This window comes from Erinaceus europaeus, chromosome 5 (genome assembly GCF_950295315.1).
Source record: "Erinaceus europaeus chromosome 5, mEriEur2.1, whole genome shotgun sequence".
In the NCBI taxonomy this organism is placed as follows: domain Eukaryota; kingdom Metazoa; phylum Chordata; class Mammalia; order Eulipotyphla; family Erinaceidae; genus Erinaceus; species Erinaceus europaeus.
Genome location: NC_080166.1, coordinates 116,670,321 through 116,689,308, shown reverse-complemented (window position 1 = coordinate 116,689,308; position 18,988 = coordinate 116,670,321). Strand labels below are relative to the sequence as shown.

Below are 18,988 nucleotides of genomic sequence, written 5' to 3'. Positions count from 1 at the left end.
GCCACAAGACTAAGCTGGTTGTTTAGGCAACCTGAATGTAACCTGAAAAAAGTATAAAAGCTAATGCAGTTTCACTATTAAAATGAGTTCAGATTCACCTCTATCTGTTCTCTGTCTATCTGTTCTCCCTCATGCCGACTCCTGACCCACTGGGGAGGTTGCCTTCAAAACCCCTGACCCTCCTGCTGCTCATCCACTGTGGTGGTCCACGGCAAGCCTCTGTGTAGAGCAGTCTGGAAAACTCACAAGGCTAGACATGGACCTTCCATATGATCCAGTAATTCCTCTCCTGGGCTTATATCCCAAGAACTCCATAACACCCAATCAAAAAGAGGTGTGTACTCCTATGTTCATAGCAGCACAATTCATAATAGCTAAAACCTGGAAGCAACCCAGGTGCCCAACAACAGATGAGTGGCTGAGAAAGCTGTGGTATATATACACAATGGAATACTATGCAGCTATCAAGAACAATGAACCCACCTTCTCTGACCCATCTTGGACAGAGCTAGAAGGAATTATGTTAAGTGAGCTAAGTCAGAAAGGTAAAGATGAGTATGGGATGATCCCACTCATCAACAGAAGTTGAGAAAGAAGATCTGAAAGGGAAACTAAAAGCAGGTTCTGACTAAATTGAAAATAGGGCACCAAAGTAAAAACCCTGTGGTGAGGGGGAGGGTGGACATGCGGCTTCCTAGGCCAGTGGGGTGTTGGGATGGGTGGGTGGGGTGGGACACAGTCTTTTGGTGGTGGGAATGGTGTTTATGTACACTCCTAGTAAAATGTAGTCATATAAATCACTAGTTAATTAATATGAGAGGGGGAAAATTAATTGTAGGTCTCAAAGTTTTTAAAACACAGACTGAGTCTTAATATATAGGCTGTGTATTTGATATACGGACTCTCTCAAAAGCCTAGACCAAGTAGATCAGAAGCAACCGGTGGCACAGCTATATACAAGATACTGGGTATTATACAGCAAACCCTAACAAAAGGACTTTTCAAAGTTAACCCAATTACCAAATAATGTGATGATAACATTAACTATCCATTGTCTTTTTGAACCCTAAGACAGCAGGAACCTCACATCTCCACTGTAGAGCCTATATTTCCCCCAGTCCTGGAACCTTAGGATAGGGCCCACTTTCTCGCATGCCTCTCCCAATCCATATCAAATAATATTGCATCAGCCAGTCACAACCTAATCAACGCAACGATTGCCACCTCAACATGCTTCAGCTCAGACTGTGTCCAGAGACTTCAGGTGTGGATGACAACCCTTCAGCTTCATTACTCAGGTGAGATCTTTCCTTTCAGAGTATTCTCTAATTCCATCCCAGGTGGATCACTTTCTACAAAGTCCCAAAACCTAGATATAGACCAGGTTCTGTGTGAGAGAGCATATGTTCACAGGTATTCATAAACTAGTGCAAAATATATACCTGAAAGCACAAGTACACTAGAGTTTGCTGTGAGTACCCCCCGCCCCAACACTTCCTCTTCACTATTCCAAGCTTTGGGTCCATGATTGCTCAACAATTTGTTTGGCTTTGTATGTTAACTCTCTTTTCAGCCACTAGGTTCCAGATGCCATCAGGATGCCGGCCAGGCTTCTCTGGACTGAAGACCCCACCAATGTATCCTGAGCTCCGCTTCCCCAGAGACCCACCCTACTATGGAAAGAGAGAGGCAGACTGGGAATATGGACCGACCAGTTAACGTCCATGTTCAGTGGGGAAGCAATTACAGAAACCAGACCTTCCACCTTCTACAACCCACAATGACCCTGGGTCCATGCTCCCAGAGGGATAGAGAATGGGAAAGCTATCGGGGGAGGGGATGGGATATGGAGATTGGTTGGTGGGAATTGTGTGGAGTTGTACCCCTCGTACCCTATGGTTTTGTTAATTTTTCCTTTCTTAAATAAAAATAAATAAATAAAAGCACTAATGGAACATCCAGCAACTGTAGGGATGGGATTGAAGCAGAAAGAGGTGATTCAGGAGGAGGGGAAGGGATACGGAGTTCTGGTGGCAGGATTGTGTGGAGTTGTACCCCTCTTATCCTGTGGTTTTTGTCAGTGTTTTCTTTTTATAAATAAAAAATTTAAAAACTAAAAAAAAAAAAGATGTGATGCAGAATCAGATTCTTGACAAGAACAACCATGCTGTTGATGTCATACATCTCAGCAATACCACCTGTCAGAGAGCTGCCCATCACTGACTGGTGGACAAACAAGTAAATCACTAAGTGAGAACTGGCTGTATAGTGATTGCCTCCTCAATGCCTTGAAGACAGAGCATGTGTTATTAATCTTTGTACCTCTGCCAGAGTTCCTGGTAAAGATGGACATGGTTAATTAAATAGATGAGTGAGTAAATAAACTATATTTTATATCCGGACAAAACAGAATTGTGACATGTTCCAAGTGTGTGCTTATGTGGGTTTCCCCAAACCATTATCAAACAATATATTTTGATAGCAGTTTTGAGTTTTGTTGAGATGTAATTCACACACCAAAGTTTATAATTCAGTTTTTTCTTTTCAGTATATTCAGAGCTGTGCATTCACCAGCACTATCAAGAAACCCTAGAAGAAACCTCACTAAAAGAAACCTAACCTCTAAAAAAAACCTGTCCTCACTAGCAGTCACTGTCCACTTCCTTCCCATCCCCCCAGCAACCATTAATCTGCTGTCTGTCATTACAGACTTTTAATTACTGTCTTAGAGATAGTATCCATAGCGAAGATATTAGAATGCATCTTTTAGTATGAATGAAAATAAACAAAATTCCAGGCAGCTTTGCTTTAGTTTAGAAGAGTCAATCTTCTTGCTCTGTGAACTTGGACAAGTTGTGAAGCTGGATTTCCTTTGCTTTCAAGATGAAGTTTTGAATTGAGGGCTCATTGAGGGCTCATTCAGGTCTCTCTCTCTCTCTCTCTCTCTCTCTTCCTTTCTAAATAGAACCAAAACTCTCCTCTAATTCTAACACCCTACCCTTTTCTAGATTTTCTTTACAAACGTCTTTCTATAATTAAGATTTCACATCAGAACTGTTGCAGCCACTGCGCTGCCCCCATGGATGAGCCTTAGAGATGTTTTCTCTTTTTCTGTTCTTTTGGGCACGTTGATTTCTGTCGGAGCTGGCTGAAGAGAGAGAAGTTGCCAAGCCCAGGCCCGCGGGCTCCGTGCGCGCCATACGCGCAGGAAGCCTCGCCCCGCCCGTGCCCCCACCCTGCCACCGGTGCCCCCAGAGAGCCCGCCGCCGCGCCACCCGGGCGGGAGGGGTGCGGCGTGTGTGGGCGGAGCCGTCGGCTCCCGCAGCCAATCGCGGTGGCGGCGCGTCCCGGGGGGTCCGCGGATCGCAGAGCGCGCAAGGGGCGGGGCTCCGCTTGACAGTGGCGGTCGCCGGGCAGCCGAGCCGGGGCGCTGAGAGCAGAGCTTGCAGCCGGGAGTCTGGGAGCGCCGGCGGCGGCGCGGCTTCTCGCAGGCTTCGCTGCTCCCTGCGTAGCGGAGGCTTCTCCTTCGGCGGCGGCGGTGTCCGACCTCTCTGAGCGCCGAGCACTTGGGCTCGTCCTTAAGGTACCGTACCGCGCGGGTCGCTCGCCGCCGGTCCCTGGATCCCCGCGGCGCCCGGGGAATGGCTGTGTGGAGCTCCCGGCGCTGGCGGGGGTGGGCCGGGGACCGGGTGGGTGGGGCGGGCCGGGGCGGGGCTGGACTCCGCGTCTGGGCTGCTTTGCTGCGAGGAAGAGGGTGGGGGCGAGGGAAGCCCGTGCAGGGCGGAGGGAGGTCTCCGAACCGAGCCTGGCGGCATCCCCATCCTCCATCCTCCTCTTGCAGAAGGTGGTGTTCCAGGAGAAAAGTTTGAGGCGGGGACTTGAGAAGCCAGACCCGGGGGTTCCCGAGGCGCTTACCTGTAGACAGAGGTGGCTCCATCTGCTTGCAATACCCGCGCTCTCAATTTTGGCATGGCACTCACGCTCTCTCACCCAAACCCTTTGGTGACAAGGTGTCCAGGCTCACACGTCCACATCCACACATTGCAAGCAGGGTCACTGGTAGCCCATGCCTCCACCTAGATTCGGGCCCTGCAGAAATGGGCTCTACCTAAGATCTGCTCTGGGAGCTTCAGGATTTCAAGTACCCCATAACCTTCTAGTTAAAGGTCTCTAAACAACATCATGTCAAGTTGCCAATGACCACTCCTGTCAAATCATTATATATATCATGATTGGGCATGATATATATTATCAAATGTCAAATGTCAATTATATATATCATGATTGGGCATGATATATATTATCAAATGTCAAATCATTATATATATCATTATATTCCTTCTTATTGCTACATGCCTTCAGTCCCTGAACACTGAAGTCAGTGCTAGGAAGAACTAGGAATTTTGGTCCAGCTCTCAGAGAGGTGGGGACAAAGAATACAGAACACTGTACTCAACTTCAAGATAAGAGAAAGTTTCGATCTTCAAAAACAAACTGGACTAGGTGGGGTTGTTTGCCTTACAGAACTTCTTATAATGCAGAATAATAGAGGTAGAAATTAATTTTATACAAGATCATAGGACCACATCCATCATAAAAGAAGCTCAGACTGGAGACAATAACATATATTGAACAGATATCTTATGGAATTGAAATTTGTAGTTATTTTTATTTGTGTAATGCCTTTCTGATTTCTTACCAAGGCATATTCATACTGTAAGACAAGTGCATACCAATTATTGTGCTCTGGAAATAGCCTTAGCTGAAAACATTAACAACTCATTATGATTCATGTGGTTTATTTACTACACACACACACACCCATTGACACCATATTTGTGTGAACATTCTCATCATAAAGAGATGGAAATTTCTTTAGTGGTCACACAATAGTATACATATTTTGACCACTGTACACTAGATATATTTTAGGCACTTTACATGTGCTGTTTAAATCTCACAGTCACCCTAGTGAGATATTACCACTCGACCAGTTTTAGAGTTCAAAAAGCTTACATTGTTTTTGCAAGGTTATGTTATGGCCAACAGGCCTGGATCTGTTTAACTCCCAGTCTATGGTGTGTGTGTGTGTGTGTGTGTGTGTGTGTGTGTGTGTGTTTCCTCACCACCAAGGTTATCGTGGGGCTCTATGCCTGCACTAAGAATCCACTGTTCCTACTGGCCTTTTCTTTTCTTTATTCTTTGAAATTTTTTTTTTTTACTTATGATAGAGACAGAAATAGGGTGAGAGAGGAAGATACCTGCAGTCTACTCCACTGCTGTTGAAGCTTAACTCTTTGCAAGTGGGGACTGGGGGCTTAAATCCTGATCCTCATGCATGGCAACTTGTGAATTTTACCAATTTTGCCAGTACTTGGCTCTGTCCATGCTCTTAATCACTCCTTTGTGCTGTGTGCTGCCTCTTAGCCCCCCTTGAGAGATGTGTTATGATTCTTCTTCTTTTTTTTTTTGCCTCCAGGGTTATCTCTGGGGCTCAGTGTCACCACTATGAATCCACTGCTCCTGGTGGCTGTTCTGCCCGTTTTTTCCCCTTTATTGGGATAGGACAGAGGAAAACTGAGAAGGGGATAAAGGGAGAGAGAGAAGGATAGATACCTGCTGACCTGCTTCACTGTTTGTGAAGGGTCCCTGCAGCAGCTGGGGAGCAGGGGCTCGAACCTGGATCCTTGCATGGGTCCTTGCGCTTAGTACAATGTGCGCTTAACTGCCTGGTCCTGCACATGAACTGTCTCTATTGATCTTCTAGAGCAGGCTTCTTTATCATATAATCTGCCTCTTGAAATTTTCCATTTTTATGTCTGTGCCCACCAAATTTTCCCTTCACCAAAGAGCAAGATGGAGAGCACGGTTGTGTCTCTGCCCCCATGATTTCTAACATAGAAATCTTTGGACATATAAACCACTTGCCTTCCAGATAAGTTGGTTAGAGAAGACAGATAGCACGTGTCCCTCACCGGCACTTACGGAGCAGTCTCTTTCTTCTCAAGTCACCCAAGTCTGTTTTGTTTCTCCACATCTAAATACACCCCACAAGTTGGCAGCACCACATTCCCTGCAGTGTTCACACTGGCACACTCATTCCCCCCTTGCACCAACTGTCAGAGAATTCCTGACGCAGGCCAACTTACTAAAAGGAAAGTCTGAAACAAAGTCACCAGGGAAGGTGATATTAATCTAGGGAGTCCTTAGACTCTCTCTACATCTGACCTGAAAGGAAATTTGCATTGAGTTCTGGAATAGGAAGCGGGTCTTCATAATACAGTGTCACATATTGTCATGTTGTCAACACTATTGAAGGTATGTTCCCATATATCGTGTTTTAAAAAAATACAACAAGATTTATTTATGTATTAACTTAGAGGGGGGCCAGGTGGTGGTGCACCTGGTTAAGCACACACATTGCAGTGGAAAAGGACCTGGGTTCAAGTCCCTGGTCCCCACCTGCAGGGGGAAAACTTCACAAGCAGTGAAGGAGGGCTGCAGGTGTCTCTCTGTCTCTTTCCCTCTCTCTCCCTCTCCTCTCAATTTTTCTCTGTCTCTATCCAGTAATAAATTTAAAAATTTATGAAAAAATTAGCTTTGAGAGAGAACTCGAGGACGTACTGTGGTACATGTGATGCTGGGGCTTTACCTCAGGAACTTATCTTGAGAGTTCAAGACACTATCCACTGGGCCACTCCTAGGCTGCTTATCTTGCCCTTTTAAAATTATTTATTTTATTTATTTCACTAGATAAGAAGAAGGCAAAGAAAAAAAGAACTAAAATATTACTCTGGTATATGCAATGCCAGGGTTTGAACTTAGAGTTATTCCTATGTTTGAACTTGGGTTCTCATGCCTGTAAATGCAGCTCTTCACCACAATGCCACCTCCCAGGCCACTGCATAATGTGAGGTGAACATGATAACCACTACACTACAGAAGCAGGTGCCACTACATGCTGTCTTGATGATAGATGTGACCACACACCTGCTTCTGATTTGATTATTCATTTTAATACAAAGATATTATTATTATTATTGTTATCCTCCATGGTTATTGCTGGGGCTTGGTGCCTGCACTGTGAATCCACTGCTCTGGACACTATTTTTTTCCCTTTTGTTGCCCTTTTATATCATTATTATGGTTATTATTGTTGTCATTGCTGTTGTTGTTGCTGGATAGAACTGAGAGAAATCAAGAGGGGAAGGAAAAACAGAGAGAGGAGAGAAAGACACCTGCAGATCTGCTTCACCGCTTGTGAAGTGACCCTCCTGCAGGTGGGGGAGCCGGGGGCTGGAACCAGGATCCTTAATGCTGGTCCCTGAAGTTTGTACCATGTGCACCCAACCTGCTGTGCTTCCATCTGACCCCCTATTATTATTTTTAATGATTCTTTTTTAACTTCATTTTTATTTGATAGAACAGAGAGATATTGAGAGGGGGAGAGAGAGAGACAGAGAAAGGAAGAGGAGAGACACCAGCAGTCCTGCTTCACCACTCATGAAACTTTCTCCCTACAGGTGGGGACCAAGGTCTTGAACCTGGATCCTTGTACATTGTAATGTGAGTGCTTAATCAGATGTACCACCACCTGGCTCCTGAAAAATATTTAAAAAAAAAAACAAACCAAAACACACTGATGTCACAGATAAGACACACTATGTTTGGAAGCTGTGCTTGAAAAAATTGTGATTGCTATACTCTGCAGCCGTATTTTTCTTTTTCTTAATTTTTATTTATTTATTAGATAGAGACAGAGAAATTTATAGGGGGAAGACAGAGAGACACCTGCAGCCCAGCTTTACCACTCGTGAAGCTTTCCCCCTTCAGGGCTTGAACCCAAGTCCTTGCATACTATAATGTGAGAGCTTAACCAGGTGTGCCACCATCTGGCCCCCCAAAATCTTTTTCACCCAGACGGGTGAGCTACTGGCTTCTGGTGAGAACGGAGTTTGAACCTGAAGCTCTTCTGCCTCAGACCCCATGTGCAGAGCCACTACACTCTGCCCATTTTTTCCTACCATTTCTCTTCCATGGGGGGGAGAGGTTGCTCTCCCCCTTGGTATAGTTTTTGTATTTACTTCCAAAATGACTTCCTGTACTAAGCCTAAGAAGAAAGAAATACATTTTGAGTAGTGTCTTTATGCTGGCTGGAAACATATTCCTGTAGTTGGCATTTCAGTCATGCAATTCTATGTGCTACGAAACTCAAAGTCCTTCATGCATACTTTTATGGTTTCAAATGGACTCTATTATCTGTTTCATTCTCATCCCCTGTAGCCAAGGTAAGATTTGAGTTTAGAACATTGCTCTGACACCTCCTCTCTGATGTCTTTAAACTGCCTCAAACAGGAGCAGCACTAATTAAAGTTGGGGAAATAGAATATGAAGTTTGCTCACTGTCATTGCACCAGTGTGAAAAATGTACCAAAAGTTTGATTGGGAAAAATGAATGAAGTACACTTCTTTCAATTATTAGAACTTTACAAAACTCTACCAAATTATTAACACCTCACACTTTGCCTCAAGTTAGATTCATAAAAATACCTTGTTAACTTAAAACTGTCTAGTATCAATAAACTAGTACTCTGAATTCTGCTCTGTTTATAGAGTGTCTAGGGTGAGCCAAATAGCTTACTTAGATAGTGTGCCTGTTTTGCTGTGCTCTTAAGTAGATTTGAGCCTGGCCCCCACAGTATGGGAGGAAGTTTCACTGCTGTGATAGCTTTCCTTTACCTTGTCTATGTTTCTCTCTATCTGAAAAACAGACTAGAGTGGTTAAGCTTAAGTGGTAACAACAAAATTATTTGTACACCTTTTCATTAACAAGCAATAACTTATTCTTCCATGTTTTATCAAATTTAAACTTCTGTCAGTTTTAAGATATAGCTCTTTTTTGTGTGTGTGTGAGTGAATGAGAGTGGTCAAAGCACTGCTCCATCATGCATGGAATTCTAGCTGTTTTGTCTTTGTTCTCTTGTGGTGTGAGGTTGAACCCAGGACCTCATACATGTAAGGCAGGTGCTCCATTGCTGGCCCACCTCCTCTATACCTGTAGTATTTTTGTTGTTGTTGTTGTTGTTGCTATACTGGGAAAAAGAGAATATCTGACAATTATATTATGTCATGTCACTAAACAGCCTTTTTATGATACCACGAGTTAGCCATGCTATTCTCTCATTGCTTTGAAATTTCTTCATCTCTTCAATGGGGTTTTTTATATTTTTTTCCTGTGGGTACCTTCATTAGCATTGCTTAGGGTATGATGGGCTGTCAGTGTGCAGACATCTCAGAAACAAAACTGTAGCACAGATTCATGTTCTGTAGCTTTCTCTCTTTGGTGAAACATTTGAATCTTGTTTTGAAAGGCAGTAAGGGAATGCTAAATAAAAAAAAATTCCTTCTTCAGTAATATAACATTAATGCCCCACAGCTCCTGTGTGTGCCTTGATACACACACAAGTTACTTCTTTCAGAGCTACAGGCTAATACATGGGTCTTGGTGCCTGCACTGTGAATCCACTGCTCCTGGTGCATATTTTCTTTTCTTTCTTTTTTTTTTTTTTTGTTGGATAATACAGAGAGAAATTGAGAGAGGTGGAGGAGATAGTGGAAGAGAAAGATAGACACCTGCAGACCTACTTCACTGCTTGTGAAGTGACCCCTCCTGCAGGTGGGGAACCAGGGGCTCGAACCCAGATTCTTTCTGGGGTCTTTGTGCTTTGTACTATGTGCACTTAACCCGGTGCTCCACGGCCTGCCCCCAAAGCTAGTGTAATCTTGTTGAGAACCATTTATGTGTAGCCAACAATGCCCTTGACTTCGCTGAAGTAAGATCACAGTGAGTAGGTGACAAAATTATGCACATACAAAGAAATGACAGTTGTGCCAGGGTCATTACCAAGCTGCCAGCAGTTTCAAACTGCCACCTGTGTTAAAGCATATCAATTTCAAAGATGTTAAGATGTGAAAAAAAATGAACCTAACCAATGAAATATACTCATAAATATGTTCTGTACCCTTAGTTTCATGAAGCCTAACCTGCCTACAAAGGCATTCATTTCATCCATCCATCCATCCATCCATCCATCCATCCACATAGCTATTTTTCTTAAACTGTAAAAATCCAGGAGGACAAGGAATTTCTCTGAATTGTTCTCCACTTTTGCCAGCCATGTAGGATAATTCCAGCAGTGGTTAGTCTGCTTTGTAAATATCCTCTAATGGATTGATGAATGAATGGATGGATGGATGGATGGATGGATGAATGTTGTCCCCTGGAAGTTATATAGGCACATCAAGTAGCCTACCACTCTCCTGTTGGGTAGGAAAATATAGTCATATATATATATATATATATATATATATATATATATATATATATATATATATATATATGAGACTATATATATATGACTAGGATTAATTCCTAGATTTTATGGTACAAAGCCCTGCTCAGTATGCCTGGTTACTTACAAAATTGGTTCAGGGCTGAAGAAAATCCATTGTAGCTTTTATTGATCTCTGACCACTGAAGGAACTTATAACAACTTATTTCTCAGGTCTCTATTTTGTGATGCAAAATCATTAGTTGTTTGAATTTTTGTGCTTAGTTCAATTCCATGTGCTGTTTTATTGTATATTTAACATTTGCTAAGATTCCTCCGTTAATGCTGTTTCCTTTAGTAGGCTCTCTGAAATTTGGATGTATAGCTCCAAGAAGATATATAGTTACTGTGGTCTTGCCTTTTAGTCCACTTGTTCTTTAATCATGTCCTCACAGCTCCGTTACTCTTTGTGCACTGATTTTTTTCCTTTCTAAGAAAGACAGAAAGGGAGAGAGAAAGAGATGCCACAGTACTGCTCCACTGCTTATGCAGCTTCCCGCTGTGCATGGTGCTCCTCTGTGGCTCCAGGAGCTCAAACTCTGGCTGTCGCACATGGTAAAGTGTTCACTCTACCAGGTGAGCTATATCCTGCTCCTTTGATCTCTATTTACCCCTCTCCCTGACCATCTTTACATTTTTTACAAAGTAAAGGATGAAACAGCAAAAGAAGCCTGGGCTAGTGTAGGTGGTTTGGGCTGCTGAGCAGGCACCAGGCTGGTAGACTAAACATGTCTCCTTTATAGAGGAGAGAATAATTATTAATTAAGTCACTTAGTTGTAAACTAAAGGAGTTTACAACACCTTTTACTAAGTATCATTAGCATAGGGGAGAGAGAGGGAGAGAGAGAGACAGAGAGACAGAAAGAGAGAGAACTCTATACTGAAGCTTCCTGGGTCATGCACATGGCATGCTGACCTCAAACAAGTTTTAAAACTTATTTTTTAAATGTTATTTGTTTTAATAATGAGAGAGATACAGGAATAAAGACACACACACACACACACACACACGGGGGGAGAGAGAGAGAGACTGAGAGACCGAGAGACCGAGAGACCAGAGCATTGCTCAGCTTTGGCTTATGATAGTGCTAGAGACTGAACTTGAGACTTCAGAGTTTCATTCATGAAAGCCTTTTGCATAACCATTTTGCTGTCTCTCTGTCCTAAAACTTGTTTTTACTGAACATAAATAAAAAGATGAAAGAAAAACAGAATGATCTTAGACACCAGTTCTTGGCTTCTGTTGGGGTGTTTTAGTGGTATCCAGGATTTGTTTTAATCAAATGTTCCGGTAATACAGGTAGACACGGAAATTATTGCTGTCAAAGAAAAAGAGATTTTTTTTTGTACCCATTGTCTTCTGAGAACAAGTAGAAGGTACAATGAGTCTTGTGGAGAAGCAGCAGGGTCCGTCAGTAACAGAGGAACAAGGGAGAAATATGACTGAGAACTTTTATTGTGGCAATTGGGAGTGTGGGACTTGCAGGCTGAGGGTCCCAGTTCTATCTGTGGCACTATGTGTCCTGGTCTCTCTCTCATATAACTCTCTCTCTCTCTCTCTCTGTCTCTCTCTACCTTATATCAAATAAATACAACCTTTTTTTTTAAAAGAGCCTTCATTTATTGGAGTTTTCCTGGGAAGGAATCAGAAAGCTGTTTCTAGGATTGACTAATTTTTTAATCATTTCAGAGAGCTCTTTCATTTTCCAGTTGTCTGATACCTGACCCTAGGATGATGAAAGCATAGATTATAGCCCTCAGAGTGAGTGCCAACTAAGGAGGTGTTTGGGAATCTGGACTGTGGATTGGTTGGCCAGCACACAAAAGGTTCACTGGCAGGCAAGTTACTTATCTCTGTCAACTGACTCCTCCTAGAAGGAGCAATCGCTCCATTGACATCAAAGCCCCAAGATGTCAAAATGTCAGAATATAGAATGAAAAAAGACTTGGTTAATACATTGGGATTTTCTAAATGGTCAGCTAATGAATTAGCTCCATGTAAATTGGGAGTCTTCAGCCAAATGTGCAACCCAGGAGCTGCCACATGGTGGTCAACCAGTAAACACTGATTAAATCTGAGTTGTAGTGCCAGATGGGTCAGCCGTGCTCACAGTTGGTGTTTGCTGGGTACTGTAGTCAGGTGTGCGGTGCTCCATCTTGCAGGGTGGTGGCTATGGGGTGGGGGAGCCCCACAATATACTGCACACCACAAAAAAAGGATCTCCAGAGGAGAAAGGAACTACCTAGGATGAAGAGCAAAACACCAAGGTCACTAAGTAACAGATGAACACATTAGCAATTACGTCTTTAGCTGTGAGGTCTTAAAAACTGTAAGCTAATTATTTGTTTGGAATAATTCCATAATCCCTGTGGATTTGGAATATCAGTAAAAGTCAGGAGACATGAATGTCACAGGTGACTTTTTAAAAGATTATCTTTCAAGAAAAAACTAAAAACATTGTTTCTCAGAGCAAAGTTGTACTGACAAAGTGAAGTGTTTGGTGCCACTGTACCTAGTATACTTCTCAATGTGAAATTTTCAAAATATCACAGAACAGGCTTTTCAACACACCTCAGTTTTGACCAGATGATTTCCATACTCAGAAGTACTGGAATTACATGAAGGCATTTAGCAGGACATGGTGGTGACAAGTGTCAGCAAAGGATGTCTGAAGTGTATCTGTACTAACGAGTATCTACTTTGAGGGTGCGGATGGTGGTGGGTGGCACTGAGTGGGCTGATGGCAGGCATTCACGTTTGTGTGAGTGTTAAGACTCACTGCTTAGCTAAATGATTTGTTGCTATGGTGGTTCAGTATATTGAATACATTGTCGCTATGCTTTATGGCTTGGTTAATGACTGTAACAGCTTCAGAGTCCAGTGACTTTTCCTTAGACTCTTGACCTTGCACATTAAGAAATAATAATGAAGTCGTAAACAGGACGTCAATCTAATAATTGTAAATGGTACTTCCTTTGTGGTGAAACTCCTGTGATTGCCCTCAATTAAATTCCTTCCAAGTTGTGAATTTGCACACACCTCCTTTGCATTGTGTGGGAGCTTAGAAACTGGAGGACTGCTTTTCCTTGAGCACAGATATTCCCCATTGTGTTTCCCAACTGGCATCATAACACTTTATTAAAAGTAGCAGTTGAAGCTTCAGCTGGTTATTGAAAACATTTCTACTGGCTTATTTTGTTGACCTAAACTTGTTGATGGGTCTGGACACCAGACAATCCTTGGGTTTATGCATGACATGAAACATCTCTAACCTAGTATTAATCTTGTAATCCAGGCTTTTATATGACTTGTTGTCACATACATGAATTAGGGTCAGGGTCATGTAGGAAGATAGTATTTAATTATATGAAATATGCAAAATCATTTGACTTGCCCCCAAAATATGATGAACAATTACATGTGAGATATGTGAGTTTTCATCTGTGTAAGACATTTCTCAACATCAGCAGTACTCTTGAGTTCTGTGTTTTTGTAATTATTATTATTTATTTTCCCTCTTTTTGCCCTTGTTTTATTGTTGTTGTGGTTATAATTGGTGTCGTTATTGGTGTCGTTATTGGATAGGACAGAGAGAAATAGAAAGAGGAGGAGAAGACAGAGAAGGGGAGAGAAAGATAAGACACCTGCAGACCTGCTTCACTGCCTGTGAAAAAACTCCCCTGCTGGTGGGGACGCTGGGGCTCCAACCAGGATTCTTATGCAGGCCCTTGGCTTCGAACCACATGTTGCTTAACCTGCTGCGTTACTACCCGACCCCCAATTCTGTGCTTTTTAAAAATTAACAAAAAAAATTTTTTAATTGCCATCAGGGTTATCAGTAGGGCTCAGGTTGGCACAGCAAATCCACCACTCCCAGCAGACATTTTTTTCTTTCTTTTTTTCTTTATTATTATTTGATAGGACAGAGAGAAATTGAGAGGGAAAGGGAGATAAAGAGAGGGAGAGACAAAGACACCTGCAGACTTGCTTCAGTGCTCATGAAGCATCCTCCCTCCAGACAAGGAGTGGGATTCAAACCCAGGTCCTGTGCATAGTAATGTCTGTGCTTAACTGGGTGTGCCACTTCCTGGCCCCCTTTTTTAAATTTATTTTTTTTGTCACTGGAGTTATCTCAAGGACTTGGTGCCTGCACAGTAAATTCACTGCTTCTGGTGGACATTTATTTTGTTTTTGTTTTTTTGCGATAGAAACAAAGAATTTGAAAGGAAAAAGGAGAGAAAGAGAGATACTTACAACTTCACCCTTCATGTAGTTTCTTCCTCCACCTGGGATCCCCAGTCCTTGCGCATAGTAATTTTTGCGCTCTGCCAGGTGTGCCACAGCTCAGCGGAGTTCTTTGCTTCTTGAAGTCCATATGTATATATATATGTATATGTTTCTTTTAGTGTGTTGTTACATAGTTAAACCTCACAGTGAAGTGGTTGGAGGCGGTGCAGGGGGACTACCTTTTTGAAACTGTTCCTGGCATTTGCATTCTATTTTACCTTTAAACTTTATGAATCTGAATTGCACTTTGGGGAAAGTAGAGTGGAAAGGGGTTCTCTTCTTTTTTCAGTCCTATAGCCTTGAAAATTGCCTGCAAGTGATAGGAGGTAAACAGCTAGCTCTTTACTGAATTAAATACATATTGTTCAACTGGTCATCACAGGAATTCCTACTTTTCTTCAGCTAAAGAGTTTTATTGATAATGATTATAAGTCCTTATAAAGTATAATTTGATAGTTAAATCACCTACAATGAAAATCAGAATATCATAACTGAAATTTTAGCTAAGTGAAGTCTTAAAGATAAACTTGCTTTAACAAATAAAGAAGTTACATTATAAGTGACCATTACTCAGAAAGAGAAGGGTGAATATGGAATGATCTCACTCACAGACAGAAATTGAAAGATAAGAACAGAAGGGAAAACACTAAGCAGAACTTGGACTGGAGTTGTTGTATTTCATCAAAGTAAAAGACTCTGGGGTTGTGTCTGGGAGGGTTCAGGTCCTGGAACATGATGGCAGAGGAGGACCTAGTGGGGGTTGGATTGTTATATGGAAAAATGAGAAATGTTACACATGTACAAACTACTGGATTTTACTGTTGATTGTAAATCACTAATCCCCCAATAAGATATAAAAATATAAATGGCCATTACTAACATTTTATGATGTTAAATTGAAAATTTGAGAGATTAAAATAACAGTACAGACCTTCTAGATTTTTATTATTTTTTTATTGGATAGGACAGAGAGAAATTGAGAGGGGAGAGGAAGATGGAGAGCAGGGAGAGAAAGACAGACACCTGCAGACCCGCTTCACCGCTTGTGAAGCCACCCCCCTACAGATAGGGGCTTGAACAGGCATCCTTGTGCTTCATGCCATGTGCACTTAATTCAGTGCACCACTGCCTGGCCCCCTGATTTTGATTATTTAGTGAACTTAAAATATGCAGATAAATTTAAAGAATCAACTATTTAATGATGCTTTTAGAATACTAGAATAACAATTTGAAAAAAAAAAAAAAAAGAAAGAAAACAGCATCCCACTTAATTGCCACAACAGCTTCTTGTGCAAGATACCATGCTACTCTCTCTATTTTACACTTTAGGTAGTTGAGGAACGGAAGTGAGTTCATTGCTCATGATTAAGTTGATAGCAAAGGAAGAAATACTAGAAGAGCACAGTTGTCTGACCCCAGAGTTACAGCTTAAGCATCATTAGAGTCTCCGTGGGGTGTATTTGACATCCCTCAATGTTAACTTCCTTGTCTGTGAAGTTTGTATTGGAAATTTTGTGTGTTTGCCGAATACAGTATCAAGACTCTAATGCAGTAGTATCCCATACAGAATAGTTGTCTGTTGTCATTACTGCTTTTATTGCTTTTGGTAATGACTATAATGTAACAATCTAGTGAATGTTTATTTTTAATCTCTTAGATAAAAAATATCTAAGTATTTTTTATCTCTTAGATGTAGCCCACTCATACTCATTGCTATGGTAACTGCTGTGTCCTCCCTATTCCCCCATTGGACATCTGTCCCCATTGGACCTGCTGGCCTTTGTAAGACCACTCCATATTTCTTTCTTTGCCACTGGGGCCATTCTTTTCTTCTTGATGCAGAGTGACTATATGAGTGCATAACAGCAGAAGTGGAGAGGGAAGCACTTTAAAAGGTAGGTGAGGAGAATGGCATTAGACCCACTCAGCAAAACACTGCGAGTTAAGTCCACCACAAGCAGACCAGGAGAGTTTCCACTCCACACTCCAGTGCCAGAAATTGGGAAACTCTTGTCTTCATTTGCCTTCCTTTGAGCTCAGGATATGTTATCTCTTCAAATAACAAGAAAACCATAGGAAGCCATAGTTTACTCTTGAACAATGACTAAGTAGAAAGAGTATATTTAATTATAGCTTCTACAATATATGCAGTAAACTTCCTTATAACTAGTGGAAACTATGTTGTATCCACCCCCTCCCCCTACTTTCACTTAAAGAGTTTCTTAGGCGTCCATTCAGATGATTTTAGAAATCCTTTAGGAAATTGCTCTTATATTCCTACAGGCCAACACCATGGGTATGTGACACCCAATTGATACATTTTAAAGTATATCTTATTATATTTTAAAATACATTAAATGAATTTCTAATAGTATATTTTAAACACATGTTTTATTATACAAGCAATGTGTTTGGTATTGTGAATTCTAAAGATGTTGCGTAGATAGAAGTTAATAAAAGCTATCCGCAATTCTGCCTTCTACATATAATCTTTGTCTGAAAATTTGTATGTTTCCTCCAAAGTTTCTTATTTTCTCACATGGGGAAAGAATTTCTAATTAACCCCTTCATTTTCACTTCTGAAGTGAGAGTTTCACCATGGGTTTCTTCCTCAACCTCATTTCTGTCTTAAAAGCTTCCCACTCTTTTCGTGGTCTACTGAGGGCTCTCATACTCATCCTCTTGGATCCGATGGGAGCACAAACAGCTTTTCCTATCTCCTATCTCACACCCTCTAATAGATATGAAAGCCAAGAGACACAGCACCCTGCCAACTGATCTCATCAAACCAAGCCCATCTGCTGATCAATTGCTGTCATTCATAGTACTGACACCTTGTGCCCCTTAGAATTTCCATCTTTACAGCTGACTCCCAATTACCACATCTCTTGGGAGCCAAGATGCCTGGGATAATTGAAACCCACAGATAATAACCGAACTCCCTAAGAGTCTTGGTCTCTATTCCATCTGTCTTTCAACTAAAGCTGCTCACAAATGGACTTCTCTTAGGCCTCCTCACCCTAGTAACCCCAGCTTCAGACCTAATGAGGTAGCCAAAATGTGGTTGCCAGAGAGATTAGCAGAACCAGCTTTTGTATGAACCTGCCTCTTGACTACTTGTCTCTGACACTTCAGTAACTTCATTGTGAAAATAGTTAAGTGTGAGATTTTATTCTGACAGAGTCAGGCACTTACTATTCTTTCTTGTCTTTATCCAAATATCCAGGACAAGTAAGTTGATTTTTTTCCTATCTAGGTTCTCAGAAACAAAACAAAACCAACATTGATTGCCTTGAATTCTTCTTCAGCCTCACATCTCCCATCTGTCAGCAAGTAATAATTAACCACCATTCTCTAGCCTTAATTTTGAAATTTTATATTTTTAAATAATTTTTAAATTTTATACATTTTTAACTTTCTCCACCAAGGAACACTAAAGCTTGACATCACCAGACACCCAGTGAGCAGGTGTGCATCTGGTAACATCTTCCCCCCTGGGCACCAGTGGCAGCTGATTCACCTCTTTTCTCCCTCAATTTAAGGTCTTCTTTCGGCTGACGATTTCTCTTCTCTTCTGCCCTTCCTTGTCTAGTCAGCTGATATTTTTGTCTTCTCATTGAGAACATCTGATAAAATCTGAGTGGACAGATTTTAAGAGCATGGTGTATTCTGTGACTGTCACAGCTGTAACATTTCCTAAAAGAACACTATCTGCTTAAAAGAGTTTTCTGCCTTAAGGGTGTTGTTTGTTGCTTTAGCTTTCACAGATAAGATTGCACACTAATGGGCTTGTAACTATAACAGAACAAGCTTACTGGTTACACCATAGAAGGCTCTTTTTGATGTAGACACTGCAGAGCATTTATTTCTGATCATGCCTATGGAGCTTCCCCCACCTTTGCATTGTAAGTGGCTTATTCTGCAGCAGTAGTAATGATTCAGGCCCTGTGGGACCACTCCAGCATGTTCAAATAAGCTATCAATAACATTGAAAGCCTTTAGACACTGGAATTTGCTGGCACTTACAGGCTAGTAGTGCAAATTAGATGAGTGCCTTTCAGGTATTTTCAGTTTCTCTTCTGTGTTTGTTAAACACTTGAGGCATTTATCAGAAATGCCACATCAGACACAAACACATTACAGTATGTGTTTTCAACTGTATTACCCGCTCCCCTCCCCGAAACGGCAGACCTTGATTTCTTGTTGGACTGTGTCCTCAGCACCGGAAAGGCGTGTTGGAAATGGTGAAAAGAAATTATATGTGAATTACCCCCATTGAGTAGAAGACAGTCAGAGCTGGCACAGCCCA

The 18,988-nt window shown here is 41.7% G+C and overlaps 1 protein-coding gene across 3 annotated transcripts in view; it reads left to right on the top strand.

The window, feature by feature from the left end:
* Positions 1 to 3,358: 3,358 nt before the first annotated feature.
* Positions 3,359 to 18,988, top strand: part of FRY (FRY microtubule binding protein) — a 495,577-nt gene continuing 479,947 nt past the window's right edge. For 2 of the 3 annotated variants that reach the window (XM_060191649.1, XM_060191648.1), the window contains exon 1: positions 3,359 to 3,583. The gene's annotated coding sequence lies outside the window, so the exon portion shown is untranslated. The remainder of the gene's footprint in view (positions 3,584 to 18,988) is intronic. The other variant, XM_060191651.1, reaches the window with a different exon arrangement.